Consider the following 9589-nt stretch of genomic DNA (forward strand, 5'->3'; position numbering starts at 1 on the left):
TGGTAGTTTGCAAGGTCCACTGAAGTTCTTGTCTAGTGGAGCTGAAACAATTTAACTAAAACAAGAAAGCTAATAATTCCTTATTCCACACACTAACTGACATAAGTGACACTGATGCCACTTTTTCCACATGGCAACTTTTCTTTAAAATTTAAAGTCTAAGTTTCTGCTACCTGACCTTTTTTGGGCGGACACTTAAAAGAACAGCCTGACTTGACAGGACAGGGTGGGTTGAAAACATGCCATTACCTGTGGTAATGGCAATTTTCTGTGGATAAAAAGAGAAATTCTACTGCTGACACTGTTAACCTCCCATCTTTGTAAGCCAAGAGAAAAAGAAAACTCGGACAGTTAGAGGGGGAGTGGACAAAGAATGGAGTCATACAAAAAGTTGCTAAAAAATTTAGTATCTGAAATTATTTTGTCCCTCAGTTACATTCCTTTCTTTATTAAACACTTAGAGAATTAAATCTCAGAAATGGAGAATGCTTTCTTCCCAAACCTAACTTCTGACATTATTACCATGCAAGGAAATCACCATACCAATGCCCTGATGCCTATTTGAAAAAATATGAAGTCTTTTTTAGCAATTCTGCTAAGAATGTGTTTCTAATGTAAACTGTTTTCAGATGAAAATAGTGCCCAGATAAAGACAATCAACTGCACGATTAATGCTAGAACTGATGGTTAATAGTTTATGCATGAGGGAGATTAGTTGGCAGGCAACAGACCAAGGATGTCAGGGAAGGATTAGGAGAAGGAAAAGCAGCCCCCACACTTAGGTGGCTTACACAATACTGCCCCTCCCAGCACAGCAACAACCATCTGTTTTCATTACATACATATGAATATTTTGTGTTGCTTGTGTGCTATTTTTGTCAGTGTCATGCTTGCTCTGTTTGTTACACCAGAAGACAACATTGGCAGAGGTACTCTTTTTGCAGTCGAGTACGAAAGGTAAAACACTTGGCACAAAATAAATGCAGGTAATACAGACATATATAAACCAGGCTATAGAAACATAGACTTAAGTCAGAAAGAAGAGAGGTCAGTGGCTCTGGACTAGCTGACCAAAACCAGATCAGTTTTGGATCAGTGAAACATTGTGGGAATACTTTGGCTGAAGCCCAGAGACCTTTATTCACTCTTAGACAGCACCACATCCTCAAAAACTCTCTGGGTCCAAGGTGCCCACTAGGCAGCTCACTAATGTAGTACATTAATGCCTCCCTTCAGAGGGCTTTAGAGGTGGGCCCCAGGTTCCTGCCCTTGCAGTATGGTCATTCTGCAGCCCCTGTGGACACCTGCAAACATGGGCGGTGTGACTATTCAATCTCACTCTGTGAGAAGTTAGGGGAACAGCAGTATCAAGAAAGGTTGTGTGATAGAGCAACAACATGTAGGCGGAGATTTCTCACAAACCATTTAAATGAGGAAGACTACATCAGGCTTTTCTATTAACACTTAGGTGTTGAAAGCCTTGTAAAAGCTACAGCTCTTTCTGGCAATTGGGTTCCTTTTATGTTTCTCAGTTTTACCTGGAAATGCTAAATACTGTGGCCTGCTCAAGAATAACAGTGCTACTTCAGGATCTGGGAGATTTTCTTGGTGTGTTTGTTTTTTCAAGTTCTCACAGCCCAAAAATTCCAAGCCAGGAACAGTGCTGAACACTGTAACTGTAACATGACTGCATTTAGGAAATTTTCACAACCACCCAGGTGCCTCCAGCTTTCCCTGCTTCAGCAGGAGAGTTGGACTGTATGACTTTCAGAGATCTGTTCCAACCACAGCTGTTCCATGATTGTGACAGAGCTGAATAGAAAGAAAAGAAGTAATAAGTAAGTAACAAATTATGTCAGGGCAGAAGTGCAGCAGTGGCTTTGGCATTGGCACCAGAGGATGGAGAAATCACATAAAAACGCGAAGGGGCAGGAAAAGACCTGGGAAAATGAAGATGAGTGCACAGAAGCAGCAAAGTGGATTAAATGGGAGATCAACAGACAACTGACACAGTCTTTCTCTCTTTCTCCTACACCTCAGTTCCACTCAGGTGGTACATAAAATCTCATTGCTATATTGTCCTACCTATGCATAGACTGCCTGTTTCTCAATGAAAAGCAGCAGGAGAGATAACTCCTGAAAAGCACCAGGTGAGCCTTCACAGAGAATGAAGGCGTGAGAGGGACAAGGTACAAGCAAGTCTTATCTGAAATTATTTCTTAATGGCTTGGGATGTTTTACATTTTGACTTTTCAGGCTATGCTATGACTACACAGAGGATTAAGTGATGGTGAATTGCACTTGCTGAATACTTGCTTCTGGAGCTCAGTAGGCAGTAGGAGAATCCAGTCTTCTAAAATTCAGGAAACAGGGTTTTTTGATATTTTTTTTTAGCATGGCACTATATTGAATGGATCAAGTTATTCCCCAGGCAACACTCATCAATTTTCTGAGATTACCTGCAGCAAACTGTATCAGAAAGTACAGAGTCTCTCCAATCTACTGCTGAGAAAGCCCTGTTTTAAAACAAAAATTCAGATGGAGGTCCTAAATCGTGTAGAATTCTTGGCTTGGTGTTTGGCGGTCTGACACATACATAAGACACCACCAACACAATATTTTTGGGACTTTTCTAAGCAGCAGATTTATCTTAGCTTTGACACTGACCCATTTGAAAATTGTATTGATACACAAAAGCTGGAAAACCTAGTATTTTAGTGGGATTCAGTTGCTTTCTTCCCAAGTGGTTGAGTTGAGTGCCTTCCTCAAAGCACACGAGGGCCACCCACCTCGCATGTGTACTTTGGTGACTGCTGAGCCTCAGAGGCCCAGCCCACTTTGGTGAGGGGTAAACAATCATTGCCCATAACAAGGCCTGCAAGTTATTAGTTTCTATTCTCCTATGAACAATCCCTCATTGTCAAGAAAAACCCAAACAAAAAAAAAAATGTTGTGGGTTTGTGTTTTGTTTTTCTTTCTGATTGAGGAAGGCCACACCCAGCTGCTTTAATTACACTTCTAAATGTGTACATGTAAACATTATTCTTCTGGCTGAGAGAACATGAGTGAGAAAAGGGTTTTTAGGGTTTCATTTCTCTCTTAAAAGAAAGAAATAAATTAGTTACTGATAGCTATTGTTGTCCATGTCTGATTATAATTATAGACGTCAAATCACTAATAATAATTTTATATTCATTTTTTCTACATAATAATAGTCATTCTTGTTTGAAACCACCATGCATATTTCTTTTATGAAAATCCTCTGTTTAACACATCACAGTAGAAATGGACATTCAACTTGAAATATAACTTTGCTTATATTATGCTTTTTTAAAATGGTCTTGATGACACTAAAATTAGGCCATATTGTGTGTCCTAGCCTGTTTTCCTTGCGTTTATGTAACTGCTGTTCAGCTCTGCAGACTATGAGTTAAGACCATGTAGTCAAAGTCATGGTAGAGAAGCCAGGGAGAACTCACCAAGAGTAAATTGCTTCCTGTTTTCTTCTCAAGTAAGAAAATAGAGTCATATCAGCAATTTGCAGTAAAGCAATACCTAAGATATAATGCTATACCAAAGGTCATAACTTGGGAACCAAGTTAAGAAAGTTTTATTAAACTAAACTTCATCCTGTCAATATTCTTGCTGTAGTCACTGGGAAAGTGCACCTGAAAAGGAACATTTACCACATCCTAAACAGGTGGCAGGGCAGACAGGATGGCAGCACCTTGGGCGTGACTTTTTTCTCCCTTGATTGTAGAGAACCCTATAAACCTATTACTTTACTAAGTTTGAGGTGAATACCAACCTACAAGTAACCTGCAATACCACACAGATAACTCTGCCACACACTAGTGAATGTGGCAAAGCAGCATAGAGCTATATGAGGTACAGTTTTCTCCTTTGGAGAGGTGACAAAAGCAACTGACAGGTGGCTAAGACTAAGACTTACTCTTTAAAATCTAAGTTTACAAATGTCTATGGCCCATCAAAATACAGCCCAAAACAGATGGAAGAGACCTGTAGTATGTAATCTTTCTGTATCAATGTACATTTTCCATTTTTCAGAGTCCAAATTACAAAAATACTCTCTTCTCACTCTGCTTTTTCATCCAATTAAACAGTATGACAAAGATCTGGTGGCTTACAAAACACTCAACAGCATGCAGTCTCCATCATGGCAGTGCTGGGTGTCTCCACACAGCATAACTTCAACCACACAACTGCATTTCTTCTCTCAGTTAAATAATTCCATGTTCACTAATGATGCAAATCTTCATGTAAGATGTAGTTTTTGGAAAACCTCAAATTTAAGCACAGAAGAATTATGAAAAGCTAATGGTATTTTTCTGAAGTGCCTCAAACTTTTATGTGAAAACCCAAACAAATTTAGTTGAATAAATACTTGCCACTGAAGAGGAGATGTTTTCTATTCCTGAAAACAAATCTCTGAAGGAAGCCAAGCCTTAAAGAAGGCAGGAGCTGAACTTGGATCTTACATTGGGAACCAAACACCCAAAGAGCGAAGAACAGATAAGACAATGCTTCTGCACAGAAATATTTGTTCTTCCATGCACTGAACATGAGTCATTAAAAGTCAAGACATTATAAAATATTAAAACTTTATGATACAAAAATGAAAACTTTATTTATAATACAAAAATAGGATTATAGCCTGTGGACACAAGAAATAATCCATTGGATACATTCAGCAGTAGCTAGAGTACTGTATAACAATTTTGACCCTGAACTTCCTCTTTGTACCTTTCTGCAAGTGGCCTGCAAATGTGTAGCTTTGTCATTTACCTTCACATAGCAGCCAGGAAGCATCCAGTAACATTTAGCACTTTATTTTCAGCAGTTTACCTACTGCGCACAGACCAAAATATTTATAACTGTGTCTTTTCTAAGCACCCATTAAAAAATACCTGTGCTAAATCAGGGAGACTTAAGATCACTTGTCAGTGCTGAGAAGACAAAGCTTTTTGTTGCATTCCAGTTGCAACAGAGATATTCTTCTAAGCATTGTCATCCTCTTCACCTTGACAAAGTGCCACAAGTAGTAATGATAATGGTAATGATATTCACACATTAGTATTGACATTAGCAAAAGAGTTTCTGTGGCATGAGCATGCACTTGGAAATCTTCCTATTCTTTCTCATTCTATTCTGTTATTTATATCTGTGTTCACTGTCACAAATAAAAACTATGCTAAAAATATGGAAACTGAAATACAGTCTTAGGAAGGCTAGTGCAGTTTGTATTTTCAACAGGTGTTAACAAGCTACATTAATTTTGAACCAACACTCCTATCACACCAAGGTCTACATTTTACTAAGCTAATAAACATAAGACTTGCATAGTGGGAGCCTTCAGTGACTTGTATTTGTGACATGTTAGCCAACTGGAGGTAAAAAAATAACATTTTTTGTTGAAGATGGATTCCAAAGGGTTAGCTGCACTCCATTCAAATATCAATTGTACAGCTGATGGGCTATTTTTTGCTATTATTCTACTAAAATTCTGTAAAATTAAACTAAAGTGCAAAGAAAATAGAGAAGAGTGCAAAGAGGTAGAACAGGAAAATTCTTTGGTTGGAATGAATGATAAGTACACGTAATACCTCAGGTTCAGATGAGATATGTGTTTAACATCTCAAAGCTTACAATTTTTTGGAAGAATCTACACATGGTGAAACCTGTGGGCAGAGTGTAGGTAAGCCTAAAGAACTTTGAGCTGTGTGCATGCTTCTAGACTGTATAATATAAATAAGACATGTTAGTTTTGAAACAGCTTTGAGATGTAAGACTCAGTGGTAGAAAAAAGAGATGATACTTTCACGTGTAAATATACAAAGCTTAATGTTTGGGCTTGAGGCTTTTAGTGAGAAATACATGCAATACCAGTACCAAGCAAGAGGTGGAACTCAGCTTTTCAAAGGGTTAAAGTGAACTTCAGTCTTCCACCATCACCCTCTGGTACTGTATCTTCATAAATTTCCCCCATTTATGGAGTGTTTTTGATGGCAGGCAATTCTTTGTTGAAAGTTAAGTGCTCTTTTATATGAATAAATAAAGAAGGCTTTGGTTTGAATGAATACATTATTTTGACAAATGTTTATTGGAAACCCAATTATGGCTTAATAAATCAGTGCTATCTGTGGTACATCAGGTGAGCTCATCCATGCCATCAAATGGCACATTGAATATGAGTAGGATAATTAAAACAATTCTGTTGGATGTTGTTCTTCTTACCCAGGTCTGACAGTAGTCAAAACAGAAAGAAATTGTTTATTAATTTTATTTAACTTATTAAAATACTTTTTGTAAGATGTAATGGGCATACTTAACACCAAAAAAAAAGGAGAAAAAAACCCATTTGTTTTCAATTTGCTGTTAGATTAAAATGACAAGGTCAAGTGCAATGCATGAACTGAGTGGCAGCTAAATTTTAAGGGTAGTTGGGAAGCAGAAAGGATATATATGAAGTCTATTGTTTGAACTTTACACCCAGGTGAAGTGGAGCTTTGTTTGTTTTGTCTGAAGTGGTCACTGGTGATATGAAATGTGTCTGGAGTCAATTCATGCGCTTCCTTATCCTCCCTCCTACAGTGATTCTGAGTTAGAACTACCAGATGAATGAGAAGCCATTTCATCACTGTGAAAATGAAGGGAATCAAGTGAAAATCTTAAACTCAAGGTCAAGAAGAAAGGGAGGAGTTTAAAGTTAATTTTTTTTTTATTCTCAAAATATTCCCCTCTAGATAAAAATTCACTGGGAGCAAACCACTAGGAATTCCCATCTCTTGAGGTCCCCTCACTGATGACAGCAAAATGGAGATGTATTGGTGGAAGGACACTGAAGATCTTTAAGATTTATGAAAAGAAACTAAATGATTTCCCAAAGGACCATTTCCAGGCCAGGATATGGCTAAATTTATATCAACTAGGACTTACAAGCCTAAAATAAAGAATGGAACTGAAGTAATTTGGTTTGGTGTGCTTTTGAATTAGAATTATATAAATAGCCACCTAGATGTCTTTCTTACCAACTCAACTTCAGTGTAATATTCTTCTTAGGGGCACAGAAGAGGGAGTGGGGAGACATAAGGAGAACAACAGAAGGCAGCACTGTGTTCAGCTTTTGTCCCCTGAGAGAAAATGAGTGTTAGGAGTTGGCCAGAGAGATGGCAATGAAAGACTTCTCTTTGGAATTTTTCAGTTCATTGAAAGGAAAAAAAATCACCAAGACTGTGGGATCTCAGCCTCTCAGGACTGGGGTGCAGGGTGACCAAGACCACCCCTGGGGGGCTCGGGAGTCCTGGAATGTTGCCAGAAATGTCTGGTGGCTGGACTTTGATCCCACAGGGGAGACGACATCAGTATGAGGACGGGAGGATTTCACTGGGGTGAACGGTGAAGGGATAAGTTAATTGGAGTGTGAGATACAGGGTTTAAGATTTCTGTACAGGGGGGTCTAAAGAAGTAAGATGGAGGAATTGGGGTGTGCCCTTCTCCTTCTTCTTCTTCTTCTTGGCCTCCATCTTCTGTGGTGATGTTGGCACTTTGGGATTGGTCCTTACCAAAAGTGCACTGGTTAATAAGGGTAGAGGGTATTGGAGAAAAATGATAAATATTGTATACGTAACTCCGAGTATAAAGATAAGTGGCCGCCCCGGGGACTCTCAGTGTGTGCCCATGGCTGACTGCTGAGCAGAACTCTGTCAGGCCAAGAGAAAATCTTTTAGATAAGCAATTAATAAACACCGAGACCAAGAAAAGATCTGAAGTCCCTTCTCGTCCTTTGGAGCGCGGGCTGCCCAAGGCCATCCCGGGCCTTTCCAGACCATCTAAACAGCCGGAAATCCGACACAAGACAAATTATTTTGTTACACCAGAAATTAATTTTCCTGAGGAGCAACTCAGGTTTCAGATTTTGGGCAGTAGGCAGAGAACTTGGAGGCCTCAGGGGTGAATTGCCCACACTAGGACTTCTTAGGATCTCATATTTCCCAAGAGATCTGCTTCTCAGATCATGTATAAAGTTAGAGGTCATCTTCTAAAAAATAGCTAGACAACATTTCATCATTTTCTGCAAAATAGAGTAATATTCTCTATTTTCCAACCCAAGTCCCTTCTTAGGATTATAGATTGACAAACAGTAAAAGTGTGGGAAGCCATATAGGGACTGTCTTCACTATTTAGGATTCTATTTTTTCCATAGCAAAATATAAGTACATTCAGCCTAAAAGCAGGCATGCACTTTGCTGTCAAGGACACCATCACCAGTAATAAATATTCTGCAATAAAGACAGAACTTAGGACAATCATGGTGCATTAAACCTTGGGCTTTTTCTCCTTACCTAAGAAGATGTTCCAGGGCTAGCAAGTCTGGATATCTCTCTTCCACAGTAAAAGAAGTGAAGGTACTGGTTTTTACACCAATTTTAGTAAAATCAAAATAAGTATTGCTTTATCTCATGGATTGTGCTTTTCTGTCTTAACTTGTGGACCACATTTTGTTGCCCCCAAGCAGGAATGAGGGATTTTAGAAGTAAACTCTTTCTCTTGGCTACACCAATTTCTCATGTGCAGCCTCAGAAAGGCAGACTGTTCAGTCCAAGCTATGCACATAGAAATTAATTTCCTTGAATAGGATCAAGGAGATGTACATGGTTGGCCTGGTAAAGAGAAGTGTGGACATTGAACAGGAAAAAAACACGTTTAGAAACTTTCCCTGAGTTCTGGTAAGGCTGAAAGAGTAAAAAGAAAAGAGCATTCTGCAGTCCATGAACTTGACACAAAAGACACAAGACACAGCTCTTAGGAACCCTAATTATCAACCAAAGCTTCAGCTCTTTCTCCAGAGTTTCACAGAAGTTTGTTGGCAATAAAGAATATTAACAGATTTGGTTCCTGGAAAAGTTTATCATCTTTTCTTATCTCTAGGCTCTTTTCTCACACCTAGTTCCCTACCTTTGCCTGTGGCCAATCTAACTGCAAATGTGACTTAATGGAAGGAGAAAGAAGGGGAGAAAAAGAACCCCAGGTTTTCATAATGCAAATTTAAAACACAACAGCTCTGAAATACTCCCCCTTAGATTTTATTTCTGAACAAACTGTGGCTATCAACCTTATTTCATTGTTGTTGATTTAGCATTTGAACACAGAGCTGAAATGTCTGGTTTCACTCTGCCTTCTGCCAAAAATTCTTGATGGACAAGCTAGTTTTATCTTTTGCCAGCCCCTCCGAGTGGAAGTCATCAGAATAGTTGCTGCTCTTTTTTCCAGCACTAGACAGAAGATGCTGCACCACTGCCTGATCTGCATAGCCTCATATTTTAGTGGAAATCAGCATTTAAAGTGTTACATCTTAGAGCCCAAAGGAGAAGAAAGTTTCATGGAAGATGGCTCTTCATTTTCATGCAAGGCTCCTGTTGCCATCCATAAATCGCTCAGGCTGCTATTATAACCCAGAACAAGCTGGTGTCATCCCTAAATACAGAAGATTGTGTGAAAGATTAACAGAACAAAAACAACAAAGAAGTCATTAGAACACCTAGATGATAAAATGCTTGAAAACATCTCC

Source organism: Melozone crissalis, unplaced genomic scaffold (assembly GCF_028551555.1).
Source record: "Melozone crissalis strain CALT ecotype California unplaced genomic scaffold, PUWL_Pcris_2 ptg000042l_1, whole genome shotgun sequence".
Lineage (NCBI taxonomy): Eukaryota > Metazoa > Chordata > Aves > Passeriformes > Passerellidae > Melozone > Melozone crissalis.